Source organism: Manacus candei, unplaced genomic scaffold (assembly GCF_025592945.1).
Source record: "Manacus candei isolate 608988 ecotype Guabito, Panama unplaced genomic scaffold, ASM2559294v1 h1tg000014l, whole genome shotgun sequence".
Taxonomy (NCBI): domain Eukaryota; kingdom Metazoa; phylum Chordata; class Aves; order Passeriformes; family Pipridae; genus Manacus; species Manacus candei.
The window spans coordinates 62346348-62363653 of NW_026138062.1; the positions used below are offsets into that span (position 1 = coordinate 62346348).

The 17306-nt window shown below is 37.7% G+C and overlaps 1 long non-coding RNA gene across 1 annotated transcript in view; it reads left to right on the forward strand.

The window, feature by feature from the left end:
• Nucleotides 1-11982: 11982 nt before the first annotated feature.
• Nucleotides 11983-17306, forward strand: part of LOC127468164 (uncharacterized) — a 98401-nt gene continuing 93077 nt past the window's right edge. Inside the window, exon 1 of the long non-coding RNA XR_007903427.1 lies at nucleotides 11983-12005. This is a non-coding gene — a long non-coding RNA (uncharacterized LOC127468164). The remainder of the gene's footprint in view (nucleotides 12006-17306) is intronic.

Below are 17306 nucleotides of genomic sequence, written 5' to 3' on the forward strand. Positions count from 1 at the left end.
CAACTACTGATGAGAAGGACCAATGCTACTTCCCTACTAAACTCTATCTGGCATTCTGTGTTTTGATGTCTTTTTCCACTGCAAATATATTTCTGATGCAAAAAAAGAAGTGTCATGCTTGAATGCTCACTGCAATCTACCAGCAGCAATTTTCAAGTTATTCGATCAGTGGTCCCATTAACAAGAGGGACAGCAAAATCATGTCTCAACTTCATACCTCTCCCTTTATTGTGGAGATAGTAGTCCAAGGGAATTCCATACCTAGAAATAGCCAACCTTCAGTCTCTCTTCCTCTTTTTAGTTTATTACTGCACCTTGCATTGGTGATGTGAAATGTTTCCACCATCACAAATCATGTATTGCCGGTTTGAGAATGTAGCACAAGACATGGTCCAAGAAACAGTCACCAACATTGTTGATATTCATACAGAGTTTTGCAATGGCTGGTGTAATTTATCATAAAGCTCCATATCTCCACAAGTAGAGTAGAGAAAGGATAATTCTTAAACCTTGATAGTTTTGTATCTTCAAGGTCTCTTCAAAGTCACAGAGCGTGGAGAATGGGCAAGATGGATATTGAAGAGGAAAAAATGAGGTGGAATCAATGGATAAAACATGATTTGAAAATTTGCCCATCTACTGGTCACACTCGTGTGAGACTGCAGGTAACTGGAGCTTTGTTTCAGATGCCTGGAGAATGGAAAGTGAAGATATGAAGACTGAGTAACCACTGGCTTTCTTCAAGGATTTCATAGTTATTTCTTCATACATTTTTCTCAATCATTCAGTTTGCTTGATGCTACCCTGTGTCTGTGTGTGTATACACCCACACATATATATAAATAAAATAGGATTTTATAAAGAATCTGTGAACATGTCCATTAGGAAATGGATATCCATACCCATCCAAATGAAATCTCACAGTGTTATTCAGTTATTGTACCCCTGTACCCTAACAAAGGCTCAATTGCTTACCTGTTGCCAGACTGAACTTATAGCTATAAACTGTCTTGAATCCAAGTCATATTTCCCAGGGGCAGCAGTATGTTATTTAAATGTAATAGTTACATTGCTGGGATAATAATACATTGTGCAAGTCTTAGTGTCTCCAAAACCTAAAATGTTTACCTGCAAACAGAATGACGATTCCGTAGCTAATCCCTCATAGTTATTTGTGGAAAGATTTCAGCAGTCATCAAATGTCTGTCATAAATCGTTCTGTGGGTGGCTTCCCTCAGGTGAGTCATTTTCCTTAATCATGATTTTCTATACAAAAAGTGCCTTTTCCGTGTTTTGGCAAAAGCAGGTCATGGTATGTTGCATCTGTGTGTCTTGGTCATCCAGGATTTTCGTTATGTGCATATTGTTTGTTTATTAGGTAGCAAATCCAGGATACAGTTGATTTGTAGGGGGAAGAATGGATATTTGTCCAAAACCTGCTCTTTCTTTTTGAATTATTAGTGCAGAGAAACTAAAAACGTTTCATATTCTACTTAGAGATTTTTATCTCTAAGATGCTCTGTACTTTACAAGAATTCTATTACATCCTTTTCACAGTTCTCATCACTTTTGTTATGTTCCTGCCATGTTCTGGTGCTCCCTGTCAAATGTCTTTCTCCTCAATCTTCAGGTTATTTCAGAGCAGCTGTGTATTTTCCTAAGTGACTATATATGAATCCCTTTAAAGAGTATTAATGTTCCCCAGGCTTCTGAAGGGGCCACTAATGAGTAATACATGATTTTTTTCCTGTCTTGCCTCCCTTTTTTAGCCCTTCTATGAAGCCCGTCCACTCTACACCACACAGCTCATGTAGGAACACAAGAGGAGTCCCCCAGGGCTGAGTATTAGGATCATTCCTGTTTAATGTCGTTATCAATGATCTGGATGAGGAGATTGAGTGTACCCTCAGTCAGTTCAGAGACAGTGCCAAGTTGGGTGCAATTGTTGATCTGTTGGAGGGTAGGAAGGCACTGCAGAGGGATCTGGACAGGCTGGATCAGTGGACTGAGGGCAATGGTATGAGTTTCAACAAGGCCAAGTGCTGGGTCCTGCACTTGGGACACACTAATCCAAATCTGCCTGGCAGAAAAGGACCTAAGGGTGCTGGTCAGCAGCAGCTGAACATGGACCAGCAGTGTGCCCAGGTAGCCAAGAAGGCCAATGACATCATGGTGCATACAGGTAGTTTCCTTATGTGTGGAGCTTTGTGCTTCTAGTTCTGAGTGGGCTTCACTGTATATCTCTGAGGTTCATACTCGTGGAAAAAATCAGTACTGGCTGAAATTTGTGGTGTTAGGTATGTTTGTGTAGTTGGAAGATAAGAATTGTCCATTGTTTCTGTTTCACAACTATTTTTTCAAAGTAGGAGCTGGATTATAATGGTGAGATATATTAAAAAAATAAAAAAGCAAGTGAGCTTTCAGTTATTTGTCACCTCCTTGAAAATTTCAGTTAAAAACATTTCTTGTTTGCAGCAAAAGCTGTCCATGTCTTCTGCTAGATTTTGTCTGAGAAGTGGATCTCAAAGTGCATTCAGTGCAGCTGGTGGAGAGATTCTGTCTTTCAGTTTTGTTCAAAGTAAAGACCAGTATTCAAAATCACCCAGGATGAGACTTTTATTGTACCCCCTGTGTATGCCCTTGCACTGATAGGAAGTTTTGCTGTTCAGCGAGAACTTGTTCCTTGTTCCTCCTGTTTACATCCGCAGAACAGGGATTATATCCTGTCATCCTGGTTTAACAGGATTTGCACTGCACCATTCTTCTGGAGTAGCTGTAGCTATCAGAAAGGAGGAGAATCACATCTCCTCTGCCCACACACGGGTGATAGAAGTGTCAAGTAAAACTAAAATTATATAAGTAACTTGTCACTGGCAAAATTGGAACAACTTATTTCATTCTGCTGGAGAAAAATCACTGTGAGATGTGGACTGGTCACTAAAGTGGCATCCCCACTAAGAATATCTGTTGGCATTCTTTTGCTGGTAAAGCAGTCGTAGCATGATGAAAGCAGTGCAGAAATTTAGGGTAAACCTTGCTGTGGCTGCTTAAGTCACTACTGCCCTCCAGCTACTTGTTGACACTCCTCTACTGAAGGTCAGTGTCCCATATATTTACAGCAAAGGATGTACACTGCTTTATTCAGTTGGTTCTTGGCTAAAATCAAATAGATGAGCTCACAAGAGCAGCTGAGGCTTGTTTGCATGAGCTTCTCTGATGAATCTGCCATAGAAGCTTCTGCTTGAGACATGTAGGAGGAATTGACCACTGAAACATGGAAATGCAGTTGAAAGAAAATGTTAAGTGAATTTGTTGGTCATGAAAGAAGCCTTTGAGCATCAGTATAACCTTATGTTTATTATCAGCTAACCTGTCTTTCAAAGTGGGATTTATTCTTCTGACTAGTATAGACGCTTTTGGAAATGTTACCCTTCTCTTCATGAAAAGAAGAAAACATTCTTATAATTGTATGATGGTCGTTTCCAAATGTCTGTTGGAGAATTACCCCATCATGTTAACAATGCTAGAATTATCAGAAATCTTGCAGTTTTGCCAAACTAAAATTAGTAGAAAACAGTTTAAATATTTTACAGCTGTGCCACATTACACAGTAATTGCATACTTAATAATACAGGATGTACACTACTACTTACAAGGAAAGTTAATTAATTTTCTTTTTGTATTATATTTTTTTTGTTTATAAAAACTTGCTGAATAGTTCACAACTTGTGTATGTTTATTTCATATTATAGCTAACAGCCTTAAGTCAGAAAGTTTTAATTTGGAAAGGATTAGAATATTACACACTTAAACATAATTTAAATGTCCTTTAAGCTGTTCTGAGTGTGTTTCTTTTTTCCTGGAACTCTTAATGTGTGTATTTAATAGTGATATGGACACTCAGAAAAACAACAACAACAAAAACAGAAAAAAGAGAAAGTCAAAATAATCACCTCTAGCAATTTTATAGCTGTTAAGGGAGTGAGACACCAAGAGAAAACAAAAATCAAGGTGCTGGTACTCTGCTAGTCAGACATCTGTGCACATTTAAATATTTTTTGATAGAAGTCTTTTCTATTCTTAAGACAGAAATTATGTAATTTTTACTTTAAGTTGATTTGAAGTCATTATGACTAATCACTTATTATTAAGTATGTCTTTGTTTCTTCACCAGAGGTAAATTCAAGTACTTTATTTTCCTGAAATGGAACCCAAAGCTCTGTTGGTGCCCCTCTCAGAATCTAGCTTAATTCAGATCAGATTTCTCACCATTCACTGTGGTGCCACCTGGATCTGTAAATTAGTCTTTCTAACTAGCATATGCCTAAAAATGTGATTTTTTTTTTCCTAGCCAAACACAACATGATACAGAATTTCTAGTGTTTTAAACCTCTGTATTCATCAAACTCATGATGCTAGTTTGATTATTTTGTGGGATTCTGTGTGCTTTAGCAGGCACATGAGTCTGTTAAAATCCCACCTTAGTATACTGTCAAGAAGCATTAAGACTATTCTTTTAGGGTATACCGTGTCCTGGCCCAGCTGGCCCAGCCTGCTGTGGTTGCTGTTTGTTTTCCTAGAAAAGTCAGTTTTCTGTCATTTTTTTGGTCTGTCATTGGAATTTGGAAAAAAATATCTTGTTGTTAACTGTAGGGCTGGGATGAAATTCTCACAACTCCCACGGGCTTTCTCTTTTACTTCCACTTGTGTTCCTGACCATTGCTTTTTATAGAGTTGCTGAGAGTGCTGTGGCCATTTTTGGGACCCCAAATCCAACCGGGATTTTTTTCCTAGGTATTTTCTGCTTCAAGTCTTTAGGGACTCTGATGTGAACATCTAACAGAAGCTGTTTTGGGGAAGAAAGTGTCAGCAGAGGCCAAACTGCACTTTATTATCTCTCTGCAATTGTGTGACCTAAATATACAGCAGAGTTTGCCTTCTGCGGCCTTTTTGCAAAATTCATACAATTGAAACTGTTTTCTGTCAATACTTCAGATGGGCAATAGTGGATAGCTGTGGTAACATGTTTAAACCTTCCTTCTGTGTAAATTCATGCCCATTAAACTGTGTGCTGTGGTCAGACATTATGGACATAAGTTGTAGCAATAATAGTGAAAGTGGATTTCAGATGCACAATTATTTTTTATCTGTAGAACCTACCTCTTTGCAGAGGGGGACAATATTACTCCAGGGAAACTTGAACTTTTTATTTAGGTAGCTGGTTGAGCATTTTTTTCTTTTTGTCTATTACTTAGTTTTGCTGGGTTTTTTTCTATGAGGATGGAGGAGTTGGGAGTAATTGGAGTGGGTGGGTGTTGGTTTTTTTAATCAATCAACACTAATAGCAAATCTACACCTACTTTGTTCATTTTTTTCCTTCAGTTTCCTTTGCTGTTTTTTTTCCCCTGGTGCTACCAGGGTTAGTGATCTTTTGCTTAACACAGGATCCTTGCAAATTAATTTCATATCCTTCTAAAGTCAGGATATTTTCTTCAGTATACATTTCAATAAAAGTTAGCTGCCTCTTAAAATAATGAAACCTAGTAAGTAAAAGGCACTAACATTGTAGTCAAAGGGGGAAACTGTCAAGTCACTGTGATCAAAATTTTAATTACTTTTCTTTGCCCCTTATTTGTGACTTTCAATATAAATGAATTCTCCTAGTGACCTGGAAAGCTGGACATTTCCATCTCTGTCCTCTGTTCTGCAGAGAGCTATCCAGTTATGAAAAATAGGACCTTAAAATTTTCGTGTTTTGGGTACCTTCCTGACAATACTTAACTTCCCTGCTGAGATCAAAGACATAATATTATTTGGCCAAATATTGGATATATTTGCTTCTGGTTTTGTCTAGGGGAGTGGGAAGGTGTGTCAATGTCCTTCTGCTTTGTTCACCTACTGATTCATAGAGTAGAATCACAAAATCACAGAATATGCCGAGTTGGAAGGGACCCCCAAGGATCATCGAGTCCAGCTCCTGGCCCTGCGCAGGACCATCCCCAGGAGTTACAAAATGTGCCTGAGAGCATTGTCCAAATGCTTCTTGAACTCTGACAGTGCTGTGACCACTTCCCTAGGGAGCCTGTTTTAGTGTCTCTTCTATATACTTATTCCTTCTTACCCATAGCTTTTACGAACACTTTTTCATTTGCTATGTGACTTGGAAGCCTTTCTTGATTTGCAATTAACAGCGCCCTTACTGGTTATTCATCTTCTGCTGAATCATTTTCTTTGCTTCTTTGAAGCTTTATTATTTGTTGAAGTTTTATGGTAGGGGCTTTTATGTTTGCTTTTTCTTTCCTAAATGTGTAATATTTCCTTGGCTTCTGGGTTTTTTTGCCACTGATCACCACTCATAGGCTTACAGAAACTTCGTTTCTCTTTAAATTACTGTTACTACAAACCTAATTTCACTTGGCTATGTCAAAACATGATTCTGGGTCTTCCAGCATAGGGGTTTTATCCCAGATCCATCCCAACAGTGGCTGAGTTTCTTACAAAAAACTCTGTTAAAACCCCCAAAACTGTAAGATAGGGTTCTGTAGGTTCTGTATTTTTCATTTAAAAGCATGTGTCTCTCACCTTTCCTCCTACATGGAATGCAGCTCAAATTTCTGCAATACAGTTTCAATACAGCTTTTTCTGCCAAGTTAACTGAAAACTATTAAAATCATCAAAAGCTTCTGAGGCAACTATTGTCAGAAAAAACACCACTCCTTTTTCTTTTCTGTTTTCACTCACTGCTTGCAGACAAAGAGAGAAGCAGCGTTTAAGTCTTTTTCACTTACTTTCCAGGCTTCTGGAGAGTTTTGGTTCTACTGTTGAGCTTTTAACTGCTCTGTTTGTGGATTTTTCTGTAGTTACTTCAGCTGAGCAGCATTTGTTGTTCAGAAATTAGTTGTAGTGAAGAGAAGTATAGTAAGGCTTCTTCTACCATCACTGGCTGCTTTCTGACTGGCCTTAACATTGCTTAACACCTGCCTGTTAATAGAACACTCCAAATTACTTAGATCAGGACCCTAATTAACTGTAAAATCCACTGAAGTTTTCATTAACCACCTCAAGGTGGTTAATAGCAAGAGTCAGTCTAAACTATTATGTCTTGCACAGCATCCCTTAGCCGTGCCATGCTTTTCTTCCTTTGTTAGTCCTATACCTGCCCCCCCAAATATTACATGGCACAAATCCATCCTTCCTCCTTTTTTTGGAGGAACAATATTGTCTTTTTTGAAAGTTTCAGTCTTATTCTGGATCCTTTTTCTGAGGAAACTTGACTTCAGACACCTGCTGTGAATATTATTTCTGGAAGTACTGTGTCTGTGGACAGAAAACCAACTTTTTCATTCACTTCTCCAGCCTATCTTGTCCCTACAGATTCACACAAGTAGCCCGAAGCTGGCAACCAGCAAAATCTTATCACTTTATACAGCCAAAAATAGTTCAGGCGAAATGTATAATGAAATCAAAAACATTGTAAATTTTACCTAGCTTTTCCGACTGCTCTATGAAGTTAAAGACAAGAGAAATGTCATTTTTCTTCAGACAGCCTATCATAACTTGAATAATAAAATTCAGAAGTAGGAAAATTGCTATTATATGTGAATAATTGCACTGAGTATTTCACAATTTGCGTATTTGATGCCACATCAAAATATATTGCAATGTAAGCCACAGGATCAAATATTAAAAGAATGTTTTTAATTAGAAAAGAGCTTTTATTCCACTTTTGATAATGCCTATCAAAAGTATATTTTTTAAAAAAATCTGCACTTTATTCAATTAGAAAAGCTCAATTAATCAACAAGAGCCAAATGAGTTCTGTTCAAACTAATGAAGCATAACACCGTTTACTCCCTTCATCCATTCATTTCTTTAGAGGTCAGTTTTGTGACTGTTCTGCTGTAAGGCCATTTCAATACTGAGGAGTTTTTATGGCAGGTTGGTTTTTGGTTGTGGGGGTTTTTTTAGGGTTCTCTGCTTTTTTTTTTTTTTCCCCAATGCTTTCCAGTCCCAACATTTAGAATGGAGTTGCAGAAAGATAAGTCCATCTCACAATTAGTTCATGTACAGCCACCAGAGTGCCTGGTAATAACAGCTTCCGACAAGAATGGATGGTTATTGAAATAGAGTTCTATCTCCTGTAGAAATAGTGGGGAATCGATAAATTATTATTCTATAAATTATTAAATGTATAGACATGCGATGATCATAAGTTGAGTTCCTTCTCATCAATTAATTAAATGAGGACATATGCCCATTGTTACCATCTGTCTATTAATTTAATAATTTATGGATGCTGCTAATACGAGGTTGAACATGACAATATCCATCTCCAGCACTAGTCCAACATTAATGAGCTTGACACTACATTAATTAGTCTACTCCACCTTTTTGGCAAATGTCTTTATTTAATATGGTCCAGAAGAATGTGTTGTCTGGATTTTTAACTTGGCGAGTGCTTAATTTCTGACAAATTTCTGTTCTACCAAAAATTTGGCTTCACAAGAGGCACTTTTTTTGACCAGCAAGGGAGGGTGAGGCTCTAAAATTGTGCCATGAAAATAAAGAAGAGGAAAGGAACAAGGCTGATGTGTTTAAATAGGTCAGCTAAGTAACCCATTGCAAAACTGTAGCCCTTCTGGGAAGAATTGACTAGCTCTTCCAAGAATCACTTAGTAGATAACACAGTTTGATAGTAAATTTCCAGATTTTTTATTAACTCTTCATACAGGATTTGAAGAGTTGGCATAAGTTCTCTTAGTACTATCTTCCCCTATTTCTAAAAGAGGAGACAAGAAATTCTTTCAATTTTTTCAAACTCTGTTGCATTTAGGTTTTTGAAAAGCTGTGTACTAAATATTACACATCATTCCTAGTAAGGATGTGGCTTCTTTCAATTTCTTATCCAACTTTCTAATTAAACCAAATTTTACTTAAACACAGCAACTGCTGAATCTAACAGAAGGTATTGATGTTATTTTCTGTGCTCTGAAAACAACATTTTCAGGTGAAGTTGGCTTCAAGATAACTGTGCTGATGTACTGATGTACATCATTAAAAGCTAAATCAAATCAAATGAACTCTTGCGTATCCCTGTGACCTCCTAGACTGTGTTGTATAGAGCTTCAACTGGCTCTTGCAGGCTATATTGACTATGCATTATCACTTACACCAAGTGATCTTTGAAAATCACATTAACTAGATAAATGGCCTAAATACATTTAATTGTCTTCACATGCTTCTCTTCAATAAAATGAAAGGTTGTCAGAAAACAACTTACATTTGAATTTGTTTTTCTTATCTCCAATGATTAATCAAAATTTTTTTTTTAACACTAGATAATCACAGTAATATGGTCCTGATGAAATAAAATGGATGATATTTAGGAAATTCGCTACTGGGAAAATTAACTGAGTTCTAGTTGGTTTGAACCTAAATGAATAAAATGGATAGAAAACATCAAGCATGAACTGTGGAATTAGTTCAAATATAACAGGTCAGATTTTTGTACATTTGAATTTCCTTTAGAAAATGGAGACTTGTAATGGCTGCAAAAGAAACAAAAACAGGAATTGATTTAATCACATAGTCCTTGTTCTTAAGACTTCATGTACAGTTACTTGTCCAAAATATCTGCAGTATATGTCACTTTTCTTTAGTTAGATGAGCTCTATCTCCAGGTCTATGCCTTCCAACAAAATATTACATCATGTACATTTTATCCAAAAAGGCACAATTAAATATTTAACTATTAAAAACAGGCTGTGGGATTTTTTTTTTTCGCATATTCATTATTTTGCTAAGGATAAATTGCAAAAAGCAAGTGATTATCTTATCCCTCTCCAAAAAAATGCATTGAAACTTTTAGAAGACTTATCTTGAGCAAGAGCTTCAGACTTTTATTGACTCTATTGTACAGAGGTGCATAACAAGTCTTGTATAGTGCATGCAGATGAGACTAATGACATATGCATAACTTTGATATAGCTACAACAGTGGCAACATCAACATGAGAGTGGCCTCGTTTTCTTCTTGCAAGGCAAACTCCTATTGAATACATTTGATAAAAGCTTTCCTTGTAATGGAGTAAAATTTTGAACCCTAATTTAGACTGAAGTACAGCTGTTGGAACCTATGAAAAGACTTGTAGAAATTTCAGTGGGAGCTGGAACAAACTCATGATGTGCAGCAATATGTGAGTATGCCCCTCTACCCTCAAAAAAGAATCCTATCCCCCTCTCCAAATTCAATCTGGACAATAGATATATTAAATATATAGCATTGCATGTCACAAGAGAAATGGATGAGAGTGTTTTGTAACATCAACAGACTTCCATACAAAAAGTATTTTTCTAGATGTGGCAACAGATGGCTCCACTTACCAAAAGAATACAACCTTATTCATATTTATATTCTCTTAGTCACTCCTTCAAGCCAAATTCACTTGCAACTCAGCCCACCAGGGAAATTAAAGCACAGCCTGAGACAGCAAGACTGGGGGTTACAAGAAAGGCATACCTGCATTCAAAAGAGGTCCTTGCCAGTTTTACCCTGTGCAGAAAACTGCTGTAATACCTATGCTGCTAGTTAGCCCTCAAAAAGAGTATTGAAGTCAGGATGAAGTGACACATACGCTTTGTGCTGTCATTCAAAGAAGGATGAGTTTTACCTCCCTAGCAAATTGTTCTAAATATGCAAAAGAAGCTTTACCTCTAAATCAAGGATAAAATATTTTAATCACAATTTACTACAGCATACGCACTTTAGAACTGTAGAATGTATAGAATGTGTTGTATGAAATATGCATTAAGCACTTATATATATATATATATAAATATAAAAAAAAAAGTTAGGAAGAGAAGAATCAAACAGGAGTGCAGGAGTAACACCCAGCTTTGTGTAAGCCATGAAAGGATGAGTAGGTAGTAACTATCGTGATTTATTAGAATAATGGCATAGAAATAGACTTACCCTGTAATAAAGTCGTGTGCAAAGTATTTTTCTCTCATGTTAATCATAAGTCACCATTTTGCTTTTATGCTTGAAGAGAAACACCTTGGAGTACCTCAGGCAGTAACTAGGGAAAGAATGGTTTTCATCCAAAGGTCAAGACTGAATCTTGTAGAGATTTCCATTTTTATGCCATCTGGATACAGATAACACAGCACAGTATTTAGATCCAGATCACTGTTAATAGCTCTGGTAATAGAAACTCCCCTAAGGGTAAGAGTCTTTAACAAGGAAATGTCAGTGCCCCATTCAGAGAGAAATAATTTCCATGACATCTAATAGTGATTTAAGTGACCACCGTTGGGATGTCATGGTACAAGTAAGTGATGTATTATCAATATTGCAAACATGAATAAGAGCTGTCAGGGAGAACTGGGTTCTCCCAGATGGAAAATACTGAGTTTCTCTAACTGCGTTGACTAAGATGTTCTTGGTTAAAAGCCAGGAAATCTAACATAGTGCCCTGGAACAGTCCTTGGCTGCTGTTAGCCCAGTTGTTACATTTGGTCTAGATCTTGGACTCTTATCTGACCCCATAGCACTAGTGGATAGGATCAAGCAAGTCAACTTACTGTTCTGAAAATGCTATCTAAATGGCCGGTGGCATAACTACAAGACAATGAATTTTGGATTGAAGCTGGTCCCATGCTGACTTTGTGGTATGGTTTGGAAAATACTTGAAATGGCTTGGGATGTTGCTTTGCTGTCTTATAACTTCCTAATGATGGTGCTGACCACCCTTGCCTGCTGAAGAAAGGACTGTTGAAGAAGTCGTATAAAAAGACACCTCTTTAACCTCTTCCCATCAGAGACTGCGTGGGGTGCCTTGAGCCTTACTGCTCAAGCTTTTCACAGAATCACACTCCAGTTAGTTTTTAGAGGTTTCTTTTTTCTCTGTTGTTGGTTTTTTTTGGTCTTTTTTTTTTTTTCTCTTCAGGGACTTTGAAAGAGCAGCTATATTCAGGAGAGCTCTGGGACACTTCTGCACACTTCAGGTATGAGACACATTTTTTGTGGTCACAGATTTAATTTATCAGGAACTCAAATGGGCAGAAAGATGAGAGAGAGCCCACATAAAAACCAGTGGCTTCTATTTTGGAATCAGTCTTATTGATTAATATTTCTGTTTCCACAGGTCATTTGCTTTTAGTGATGATAAGTTTTTTGGTATTTCTATGAATTCTTGTTATTGGTAGTCAGCAACTGGATTAGCTGGAGCCTACTGGACCAATCACTGGTCCCATTCACAGTTGCTTGAAATGCTTCATTTTCTCGTAAGTCATTGGTACCTTCTCATAGACCGAGAACGATTTTTCTTCATATATACCACTGCCACAGCTTCTCTCTGAGGAACTTGGCTCAAGGTCACCTGTCTGCCTAATTTACATTACTTATAAAATGCACATACAGACAAGAATATTTTAAAAAAGAAAAAAGTCAGGCTCATGATGAGTTTTTGACCAGGTAGAGAAACGTATGCAAATCTAGAACAGTAAAGTTACACGTTGTTTTGTGTACTATTCACCTTTACTGGTGCTGTGGGATAGAAGCAAGTCAAATTTTGGGATGCCTTTACTTTTCTGTCCTGGACCTGTGGATATTTCAGAAGTACGCATGTAATCGTTTTTAAGAGATTCAGGAAAGAATCTAGAAATTTTTTTTAGCTGTGAAATGGGAATCTCATTTTAGATGTGGCCTGTAAACTGCGTGAAGAAAATTTATATCAAAGAAATGTAGCCCAAACAGCAGGCACTAGAACCTGATGCAGTCTGTGCCTTGTAAGCCTCACTCCCGTGTCTGATGCTATTGTTCTGTTTCTTACCAGGAGAGCTCCCAGAAGATGTGACTCACTGTTGTACTGTTATACCAGGCACTCTACAAACATGACTCATGATACAGTTCGCGCTGCCAGTATTCCCTTTGGAAAAGGGAACATTGTAAGTTCTTCGTAATAGTAATAACTAGTTAATTTAGGGCTGATGTGTCTTGTGCCTGGCTCAACCATGTAGGCTAGATGGAGGGGTCAGCTTTCTTCCTTGAATCTGCACAGCCATGTAACATATGAATAAATCCTGCTCAGGGGGTGGGAAACACAGAGATGCTCACAAGCAAGTATCCAGAGAGACTTAAAGGAGGAATAAACAGCACCCTGTCCCCTTGGATATGTCTACCCCAATCCAAACCAATGGGATTGGCAGGATGTTTGGAGCCAAGGAAACTGCTTTCATTTCTGGTGCCCCAGGCAGCTTCTCTACTTCTAACAGTCTTTTACAGGGGGAACAGGAGTATTTTCTGAGTGGTGGTTCCTCTGAGGGCTGCTCATGGAGTAACACAGTTTACGGTTCCCTTCACTCAATGCAACATCTAAGAACACCATCCAGTTGTGAAACAGTACCAGGAGTAATTAAAAGAATAAACCAGAAAAAAATGTAATGTTGCTACAAACCATGGTCTAAAATCATAATAGTAGGTAATGTAGTCTAATTATCTAATTAATTATACTAATAATCACTAATTAATGCATATTTTAAGAGGTGGGAAAAATGTGCTTTCAAAGTGCTGCACATCAACTGTCTGGCTGTATTTGTGATTTGACACTGAAAATGCTCATCACAAAAAACACCTCTTGTCTTTAGCACAACAGATTTCCTGAGAGGCATGGAGACGTCAGAAGACATTACTTTCTGCAGTGTCTAGGCAAACCTTGAGAGCACTTGAAACAGTAGTAGGGGAAAGACTGGTATTTTCTTTTTGTCATGAAGATGCTTTGGGTGATAAACTAATAATTTACTCCTATTCACCACTTTGCAAATTTGTTCAGAAATGTTTATAAATAATGACACTAAAATGTCTCTGGAACAATGTGAATATGTAAGACAGCCATTCTGTCTGGAAACACCACAGATATTTGTCTAAGCTGGAGCAGACTTTTTTTAAAAAATATATATATATATTTAATAGAAAAACTTTGTGGTAGGTGTATTTTTTTCTTATACAAGAGAGCCTCTGACCTGCTTGAGTACATGTGCTTGTTGCTGAAGTGCATAGTAAATTCTGTGCTTTTTCTGCATAGAATGAGTCTCTTCTAACTTTGCAAAAGCCACACTTCTTTTTACTCATAGCGTTACAACAGTTTTATTTCACATGGTATAGAAACTGTCCCATAATATTCCTCAGAGACTTGAGTGGGAGTGGTTGCCCTAAAACCAGTCATCAATCCAGGGTGATTGTTTCTTCTCGTATGCAAGAGCCAGCTGGAAACTGTATATTTTAATCTCAGTTATGCCATTGCCTGATGTATGAAATCACATTACATCATTCTGTAGCATGCAGGGGTTACTGAGTGAGGAATCTCCAGACTGAGATTCAATGCTGTGCTGCCTGGCAGTAAGGAGCATTCTGTCTTGCTATGGTTTGGACTTAACCAGATACTACAGTGGGCACTGGTGGCCTCTGATTTCTGTTTGGGCAGGTGATGGTTTTTGTGGACCATGCTTGAGAGAGAGCAGCTTTTCCAAAGCAGTAGGAGAAAGATGAGATAGGAGGGCAGGAACAGTTATTTCATTAGACCTCCAAATGACTGTCTTTGTCATCCTGTGCTGGGGCATGGGAGGGCAAGTAATGTATGATAAGGAATGAATGATGCCTCGGAAAAAGTAATATGAATGTTCCTGATTTATGTAAATTATAGATAAACTCAAGGCTGTCATCACAAAGAGATAGGGGAGTTGCCAGTTTTTGTGGATAAGGGATTGGAAACTTTGTTAAAGAACACTTGTTCTGTGCATAAAATTGAGACTTGAGCTTCTTTTAACCACCTGTCATGTTTACTAGAAGTCTGGGCTGAGTTTTATGTTGAGTAGGGGGTTGTCTTCTATTTTCGGATTTCTAATTTCTCTGAAAAGTTAGGTATTTTTATGGTATTGAAAGTATTCTTAATAAAAAGAAAAGGATTCAAAGTGAGCCAGGTTTTCCCCTCCCTATTTTTTCTCACCTAATCAGTTAGCCAGCCATAGTTGATTGCATTTTATCTGTACTTGAACATACTCCATTTAATCAAGATTAACCTTGCTTTTGCAAGTCATAAAAATCAGTCAAAGGCAAATCTAAAAACAGTGAAAATTTTAGTTGGCCACTGTATTTACCAACAGCTACAGAAAAGGAATAAAATTCTTTATTAGCCATCCAAATATATTTGTGAAAAACAAGCTCTTTTCTTACCAAAGAGCTTTCAGCTCAAAGAACAAGGTATAGATTACGCTGATAGGAAGTGGGAAAACTAGAGGAGTAAAGAAGCAGAACAAGGGATTTTATGTATATAAATCAGTAAAGAAAAAGAAGCTTTTTCAATACAGTTGTAAACATAAGTAAATGTTTGGTTGGACTGCAGGTGTAGATCAAATTCACAAAGGAAAGAGAATATCATAAGTCTGAATCCTATTTTATTAGTCATGGGCCTTATATTTTTCCCTGGGATTAAAAAAATTCATAGGATCAAATCAGTAACCTCAGTAACTAAAAAAACTCTTCCATGAGCAGTTGTAGTAATTCAGCATGGGAGCTCTGTGTAATCATTTCTGGGTTTCTGTAATCATCCAGATTCCTGAGCATGGGTGAAGTGGGTCAATTAGGGAATCAAGCTCCCTTGGGAGAACTGGAGAATCTTCCTTTCCAAGCTTTGAGTTTGGCAGCATGCTGCCTTGCAAGCTCTGCCTCTGTCACACATGAACTCAAGGCAGGAAGTTCTGGTCTCCACCTCTGCTCCCACATTTCTAGCTCTCATTCACCCATATTGGCAGGTATTTGGACAGCCTGGTAGCTCTAAGTATTTTCCTTAGGAAGCTGAGGAACTGAAATACTTTAACGTGTGATTCCCTTGACTGAGTCTAACACAAGGCTAGAGGGAGATGGTTTTTCCGTGGAAGATTTGGAAAGTTTGAGCAAATCTTTACTGTCAGCATGGTAAACTTTTGAGTACGTTCAGTAAATATTCAGGGGCACTGCTGTGCCATGGTTTCTCCCAGTATGGCTGGGTAATCATGTAGGTAATCCTTGTAGCAGCACTGGCTTGGGGGGAAAATGCTGTCCTAGTCAGGATGGTACAGGCTGGCTCTTCACTCCCTGCTACTTTAAATCCCAGGCTAACTGCTAGCAGTCCCTGTTTACTGTAAGTGTCTGTGGTGGGCATCAGCATAGTGCTCTGGGTGCAAGCAGAGACGGATTTGTTCATGAGAGGGGGAGAATGAGAAAAAGGGCACAAGCAATTCTTTCTTGCTGTGTATTTAACCATGTAGGGAAGAGTGGCCAAATGGATCTGGATTTTTTTTATTTTTTTTTAATGTATTTACCATATAAAGATCTGAGGCAGCTTTGAATTTTGTCTGGCATTTGTCTGGCCCAGGCAGAGATTACTGAGGCTCTGTTTGCCACCACTCAGATATGAAACAGCTGTTAAGCTTCTGGATTTTTGTAACATTGTTAATATAATTACATTGCATGTAATTCACTGTTCCAATCTAATTTTTCAATGATGCTTCTTTTGACATTCTGTAGAGAACATTATCTTCCCTCTGTATAGTTGAAGTTTAAACATCTTTTTCTACCACCTGAGTGATTTTCTTGCATTTTCCTTTAGAGAAACATATATTTTTAAAATTCCATCTCACAAGAAAGACCATCGTTGTAACATTCCTTGCTGCGTGCACATTCAAAGAGTTCTCTGTTCAGAAGCACAGGCCTAATTGTTAGTGAGTCACTTTCAATGTCTGATTCTGTTAAATATACTGCAGATGAAATCTGGACAAAGATGAAAGGAATTTTCATCTAAAATTGAGGAGAGCAGCTTTACAGTAATAGCTTGACCAGGCAAGGAAGGAGACTCTTTCTTCATTTGCATGTGAAGTTATTGTTTTAAAATCTCCTTTGAAAAGAACAGATTTTATTGTTTAATGCAAACCTCTCTCCAGTTGGGTTTGATTTAGGATAAATGTTTTGGCTTTTTCTCTGCAGGTGCAATTTGCTATTGACACATGTACAATGGTTCTAAGTGCTGTTATCCTGATTTTTGTTATGTCCTTTAATCACCTGCTGATCCAGTATTTCCTCCATCTTTTCTTCTTGTTTAAATAATCAGTGACCTCATCTCATCTCTGTGAGCACTGCAGGGCAGCTGGAAGCCTCACATGTGATGCTCCTCTCTCCCTCCCTTCTCTCCCCTCCCCGCCCCCAAAATACCAGGGTCTGAATAGTTGTTAATGAAATTTGCATATTCATGAAAATAAAGTTCTAAGCACAGG